The 7,183-nt window shown below is 52.2% G+C and overlaps 1 long non-coding RNA gene across 1 annotated transcript; it reads right to left on the reverse strand.

Annotated features, from left to right (window-relative positions):
• Window positions 1-2,731: 2,731 nt before the first annotated feature.
• LOC144227194 (uncharacterized) lies at window positions 2,732-4,856 on the reverse strand. Its single transcript, XR_013333868.1, has 3 exons — window positions 4,754-4,856; window positions 4,197-4,286; window positions 2,732-3,035 (listed from the first exon to the last, which is right to left on the reverse strand). It is a non-coding gene; the product is annotated as an uncharacterized LOC144227194 (long non-coding RNA).
• Between the last annotated feature and the right edge of the window lie 2,327 nt (window positions 4,857-7,183).

Genomic DNA, 7,183 nt, shown 5'->3' on the forward strand with positions numbered 1-7,183 from the left:
TGGTCTCTGCACTCAGAGTGTGGGAACAGACCCCTGGGCCGTGGGCACAGTCAGGCATAAAGCTCTGCCCACCCCCATCCTCTCCGCCCTCCATCCTGAGCCAAGCGGTGGCCCGCAAGCATGGGTTGCTGCTCAGCCAGGAGGACAGGATCCAAGGGGAGCTGTGCAGGGTCACCATGGGCGTCACTTACCAGGGACTGAAGCAGGCGGTTTTGAGTTTGCAAAATTATGGGGGTGGGGAAAGCAGATGGAAAGTCCCAAAGGCCACTCGAGGGTACATTCTGGGCACAAAGATGACTGTGTCTGGGAGGGTGGGGGTTGAGCATTCCACGCCCTTGTCACTATTGTCTTTTTGGAACACATCCCCCACTGGGCTGCCCAGGACCTCAAGCCACCAGGAAGTCCTCGCCAGACAGGCAGACAAGCAGCCCCAGCTTTGGGGGACAGAGGGCTCAGAAGCTCTGGGATCCCAGATGCCGAGTGGCTGCCTCAGTCCCTCTCCTGGGCGCTGTGACTGTCCTAGCCTGAACTCTCATCTGCAGGGACCGTGCTGACTCTCACCTGTCCCCAAACCTCCCGGCCACTCTCCTCACCAGCACCGCACGGTTCACATGTTGAGGTCGGGAAGGAGAGCTCTCCAATCCAAAGTGGCTCAGATCTGAGCAGAGAAGCTTGGTAGGCTCGTACGGCGTCGCACACGCCTGGGCTGGGCCTCAGCGAGTCTGCCGGAACATTCTCCTCCTGTCTCTCTGGGCTCACGTCAGCCTCAGTTCTCCGCACTGGAGATGGGCTTTCCTCTCCTGGTGGGGAACGAGGCTGCTGATGGCTCTCGGGGACCGTACCCTGTACCCTGTAGCCAGGGACAGCTGGTGACTCAGTGAGGTCGGGGAACAGCTGGAGGCAGGGTCCAACAGAGGCTGGACAGGCCGGCAGAGGCCAGGTGATGGGCTTAGACCATCATACCAGGGATGTCCTATTTTGTCCCCTTGGTGACTCTGAGTTACGGAAAAGACGTGAACAAGAGAGAGGAATGATCGGATCAGCTTGCTCTGGAGGGGGTTAAGGGACAGATCAGGGGGGAGAGACGCTGGAGCCTCGAATTTGACGCCGGGTGCAGATGTGCTGGCCACTGACCGAGACGAGGGGGTGGACCCGGGAGGCGGGTGGAGGGGGCCGTCAAGGATGATTCTCAAGTGAGCCGATACGGGCCGTGGCTGCAGCATCTTCTAAAGGCCAGGACTGCTAGATGTGGGTCCGCAAGCCCGGTGCAGACTAGTGTATGGAGCCATTTGCTTGTCATCGCACTGTGGGTAACTCCTGCACATCTCAAACCTACACATCCAACAAAGCTGGCTGGGTCCGCCTCCGCCTTCCACACTTCCATCCTGCTCGTGCTCTGCTTTTCTCCCTTCTCGACAAAAGGCCCCTGCATTCCTTTACATCGTTAACTGCCTCTCAGCTACACGCTTTCTTCTCATTTCTCAAATGTATCATTTTTCTCCTGCCCCAGGGCCTTTGCATGTGACCCTTTGCATCCCATCTCTACTTGGGATGTTCCAGCCCCCACAGCCTCTTGTCATCTCCTACGCCTGCTCAGAGGGGCAGTTTCTGATCCCACACGGGTCTTTCTGAAAGTACTGGATTCTTTACCGTCATGGTACCCAGCCCGGTTTAGAATTAGATATTTATTTGTGTATATAAATGATGAATATTTGCCTCCCCTACTGGATAACACCCTCCAGGAGGGCACGAATCATTTATTTTACTCATCCTTGTTGCTGGCATGTCATAGGTACTTCTTGAAACAGTGTTTTAGTGTTGGAATCAGCTGGGAAATTTTAAAAATTCTGATGCCACTGTGCTTCCCCCAGAAGTTTTGATTCAGTTGGTCTGAGGATGTGGTTTGACTTTTTTTTTTTTTTAATCCTCCCCAGGGGATTCCAATGCACAATAAAGTTCATGCTTCTAAGGACTCCTGTCCTGGGACCTCCCCAGGATTTACGGACTCCTCCTTTTGGGTGGGGTCCAAGGAATTTGCGCTTTGGCAGCCTACGCAGGAAATTCTCATAAAACCTCAAATTCGAGGCACGCGGTGCAGGGAGCCCTATCAGTGTGGTTGTGGAGGAGACTTCAGTGGACGGGTGGGGGGGGAAGGGGGGGTGGCCCCCAGCTGAAGCCCCCACGGCTAGTGCTGCATCCTGTACTTTGGCTACACATTACTACCCTGTAGGTGGTTAAAAAAATTCAGACGGGGGCGCCTGGGTGGCTTAGTCGGTTAAGTGTCTGACTTCGCTCAGGTCATGATCTCGCGGTTCGTGGGTTCGGGCCCCGCGTCGGGCTCTGTGCTGACTGCCAGCTCAGAGCCTGGAGCCTATTTCAGAGTCTGTGACTCTCTCTCTTTCTGACCCTCCCCTGCTCATGCTGTCTCTCTCGCTCTCCTAAAAATAAATAAAAATATTAAAAAAAAATTCAGATGTTCGAGCCTCACCACCCTCCCCTCTACCTCCAAGACAGTCTTACTTCATTGATGTTCGATCTTTGGTGGGGTCCTGGTCTCTCTATTGCTGAAAAACTCTCCCTGTAATTCAGGGGCAGCCAGGGCTCCGATGGGTGGGCAGGAGAAACCAAGTAGAAAAGTCTGGAATGAGTTGGGCTGAGCGCTGGGAGCTCAAAGGAGGCAGAATAAGTCAGAGTTTGGAGACTGGCTGAACTGCCAGGTTCTAGGTCAGAAGAATATATTAATGTTTTAGAGCTGCATCAAATAGCTCACCGCAAGCTCTGTGGCTTAAAACAGCAGAAATTTGTTCTTTCTCTGCTCTGGAGCCAGAAATTCAAGGTCAAGGTGCTGCCAAGGTTGGTTCCTTCCGGAGGCTCTGGGGGAAGACCCTCTGCAGACTTCTCCCCCAGCTTCTGCGCCCGTCGCCAGTCCTTGGTGCAGACGCGTCGCTCGGTCTCCGCCTCTGCCTCTCCTGTCCCTCTCCCTGTGTGTCCGGTCCCCGGGTCTGGAGTCTTCCCTCCATCCTTGTAGGGCACACCTGTCATGGGAGTTAGGGCTCATCTTGAGATCCTTAGCTTAACGACATCTAAAAAGACACTATTTCCAAACAAGTTCGCATCGGCAGCTCCTGGGAGCTAAGACTTGGACGTATCATTTTGGGGGACATAATCCACCAGAGAGGGTAAAGGGCCTCGTAGTTTGCTGCAAACGGCCAGCTGACTGCTGGGAAAACTCCTGACTGGAGCAGCTCACTCAGAAGTGCCTGCATGGGGCCAGGGACCCCCTTTTCCTGCTTTAGAAACAGGGTCCACGAAGACACAGTGTGTGGTAAGAGTTAATGACCGTGGGGGAGGGGTCAGGCTCTCAGCTTTGAAATCAAAAACTCTGAGATTTATATATGCGCGCGCACACCCACACACACCACATACATACTCGGTTTATTTAAGGTGCAACGTGGCTGACGAGGTGGGTGGCTGGGATCCGGCCAGAGCCCCCTCCCCCATGACTCCGTCCTGGGAGCAGATACAGAGGAAGGTCACACCTGATGCCGGTCTCACGCGTCAGCTCTGTTACCACGATCATCCCCATTATTCATGTGCTTAGTATTCTCATACACGAAGTGCTCTACTCACACCAGTGGCTTTGACCATCTATGAAACTCTGTACATTCTCAAGTTTTAAAGGAGGCTTAAAATACTTGGTGAACAGAAAGGGACTCTCTCTCCCATGCAGGGAGTGGAGGCAAAGCTCGAGTGATCGTTACTCAGGGTGTGGCTGGCATTTTTGTTTACAGTAAACTTGAGGAAGGCATTTCCTGGCGAAGCAAAACGCTGGATGTGAGCGCCTCCGCGTCAGAAATCGTCTTGTGCTTCTCTCTTCTGCTCTGTGATTGGCACAGAGGCCGTCATGAGGTCTGAAGAATAATCCCCCACCCAGAATTTCTGTGACCATATTAGCACAGGAAACACCTCAAATTTCGGGTACTTTGAAAGAAAATTCAAGGGCAACACCCCCCTTCACCACCCAATAGTGTTATGGTTTTGTTTAAACATCAAACTCCAAAACATGTTTCCCCCAACTTTGTTCAACGGGCTGAACACCATCAGTTCAGATAAAGTAAATGTTTCTTGACTGTTTCAATAAGCCTTTGGGCGGTGAGCTGGGTCAGAGCCGCCTAGGGGAAGCCGCCTGCACTAACCTGGGAGCACAGAAAAAAGACAATGACTTTGCCACCGGGCTGGCGCTCCAGAGAAGCACTTCCGTAATAGGCTGAACTTAGTAAGATGTGCTAAAAAAAAAAAAAAAAAAAAAAAAAATTAAATGCAAGACTCGGTGGAAGAACTTTGCCTTCAAAACTTATTTTCACATGCACTTGTAGACAATATCAATTAAAAACATGTTTGGGGGGGCACCTGAGTGGCTCAGTCGGTTGAGCCTCTGACTTTGGCCCTGGTCATGATCTCACAGTTTATGAGTTCGAGCCCCATGTCGGGCTGTGTGCTGACAGCTCAGAGCCTGGAGCTGCTTCGGATTCTGTGTCTCCCTCTCTCTCTGCCCCTCCCCTGCTCGCTCTCTGCTTATCTGTCTCTCAAAAATAAATAAATAAACATTTTAAGAAATGTTAAAAAGTAAAGGTTTCCCCCCGCCCCCATTTTGAGAACAATCCATGTTTATTGAGGGACATACGAGCAGATCAGAAAGAAATCTAGAGAAGAAAATAAAATCTGCAGAAATTGTATCACCTGGTCGTCATACCTGTTTCCCAAGGAGCTGATTTCCGGGCTCTTCCGGGAGGAGCCGTCTGCTCTGAGTCCCCGGGGTCCCGCGGCTCTTATCACCTGCCCTCAGACCTTGCTCCCTTGTCTTCCCCCATCACTGCTGGGCTTGTAGAGCGATTCCTGCAAATTCCCCGCCCCGGGGCCAGGTCTGTCTTCTTTGCCTGGTGGAGGATTCCCACCCTAAGTTGCAAACTTCATTTCGATTTCTAAATTTAAATGTCATGGAAGTAATTTTATTTGGGGCCGCTGCCTAGAGGGGTGGCAGGAAAGAAGTCACTTGTCCTTTGGGAACTCGAGGGAACGTTTTGGGCAAGGCGGCGTCCTGCGGCTCAGCAGTTAGCTGGAAAGGAAATGGTGTAGCTCTGAGCAGAGATCATGCTTGTTCAAGGTCTGCTCTCCCAGGACACGTTGAAACAAAAAACCTTCCCTAGTGAGAAACCCACAGGGTGGGAGGCTCGGGGATTGAGTGTGGGGGCTCAGACAGACGTGAGGTCCCCTCTCTGACCCCAGCCCAGCCCCGGGGTCCCCTGACTGTCCTCTCTCTGGTGAGAGCACAGAAAAACACCTACTCTTTCTTGGTCTCCCTCACGCCCCCCATTTGCAAGAAAATACACGTAGCGCAGAATTCACCATTTAAACCATTTTAGGGCGTATAATTCGGTAGCATTAGATCATTCGCGACGTTGTCTGTTGTCACCTGTTTCGTTCCAGTAAGTCTTTGTCACCCCAAATGGCAACTTGTTAGCAGCCACTCCTGGTTCCCCCTTCCTTCTCAGCTCTGGCAACCACTGATCTGCTTTCTGTGTCTAGAAGAAAGTTTACTTTCATGCAAACGGAATCATCTGGGGCTTTCGTGTCTGGCTTCCTTCACTCAGCATCATGCTGTCAAGGTTCACTCAGGTTATAGCTGCCTCGCTTCTTCTCATAGCCAAATAATATTCCATCACACGGATGGATATGCTTATCCTGCTGGGCTCTTTCAGAGCAAGGAAGATCTTTTCCAAAGCCCCTGGTGGATTCTTCCTCAATCTCACTGATTCTAGCCGGCATCCCAGCCTAGAATCAGATCCAAAGAGAGACACAGCGTTGAGATCTGGGGTGGTGGTCTCCTTCCTGTCTAGAGGAGTGCTCCTTCCCTGGGCTCTCTGAGGCCTTCAGGGAGCTCTCTGAATAAAATGGGAACTCTGCCTGGCGAGAACCAGTGTGGGGAGGGATGTGGAGAGGTGGTCCACACTGCCTGCCGCAGCGCCCGCCTCCCAAGCTAATGATGCATTTCCCTCAGGTAGATAAACCAGGTGGTTAAATTAAAATTCGATGAAGGTCCCAATGTGATAGATATTTACCAAATGGGATCTCACACCACCTCTTGGCAGACTAAATTTACAAAAAAAAGTTTTCTAGAACTATGCTTCACAATTCTTTGCTTATTAATTTTTTTAAAAAAAGTTTTTAAGGTTTTTATTTATTTCTAGGAGAGAGAGAGAGAGAGACAGCGTGAGCAGGGGAGGGTCAGAGAGAGAGGGAGTCACAGACTGAAACAGGCTCCAGTCTCTGAGCTGGCCGTCAGCACAGAGCCCGACACGGGGCCCGAACCCACGAACCGTGAGATCATGACCTAAGCGAAAGTCGGACGCTTAACCGACTAAGCCACCCAGGCGCCCCTGTTTATTAATTTTTAAAATGTTTATTTTTGAGAAAGAGAGAGAGAGACAGACAGACAGAGCATGAGTTGGGGAGGGGCAGAGAGAGGGAGAGAGAGAATCCCAGGCAGGTTCAGCGCAGAGCCTGTCATGGGGCTCAGTCTCACGAACTGTGAGATCATGACCCGAGCCACAGTCAAGAGTCAGATGCTTAACCGACGAGTCGCCCAGGGGCCCCAGTGCTTCCCGATTCCTAAGCACACGTCTAGGGTTAAGAACGTACAGAGGGATCAGACGGAGAGAAAGAAATGTGTGACAAGAGAACCCTAGTGTTTTATGAGTGTCTTTCCCCCTTCATCCCACCCACCATCCTTGCCTTAAGCGAGGAGGGGACGACTCACCCACAGTGACAGGGACACATCTGAAGTGTGTTCTGTGCAGCTGGGTGGACTTGGTGCTTGGGCTCCTTGGCCGGGAAAGCCCTGAGAGCCCTTGGCTGTCAGAGAGGCCAGGCTGGGACTGACCGTGCTCCCAGACAAGCTCAGGTGAGGAGCGCAGACATCACCCGTGACCTGCTGTGGGCCTTCCTGAAGCCAGAACTGTGTGGGTCGCCTTGGTCTTGTCCAAGAGGCCACACAGAGGGGTCCCAGCAGCATGGTGAATGCCAGATACCTGGGGCTGAAGGAAGAATGGGCACAGAGGACTGCCCACAACGCAGATGCATCCGCCTGGGTCGCGGGGGCTGCGGGAGGGAAAGCCCAGAGAGA

This window comes from Crocuta crocuta, unplaced genomic scaffold (assembly GCF_008692635.1).
Source record: "Crocuta crocuta isolate KB4526 unplaced genomic scaffold, BGI_CrCroc_1.0 scaffold290, whole genome shotgun sequence".
Classification (NCBI taxonomy): domain Eukaryota; kingdom Metazoa; phylum Chordata; class Mammalia; order Carnivora; family Hyaenidae; genus Crocuta; species Crocuta crocuta.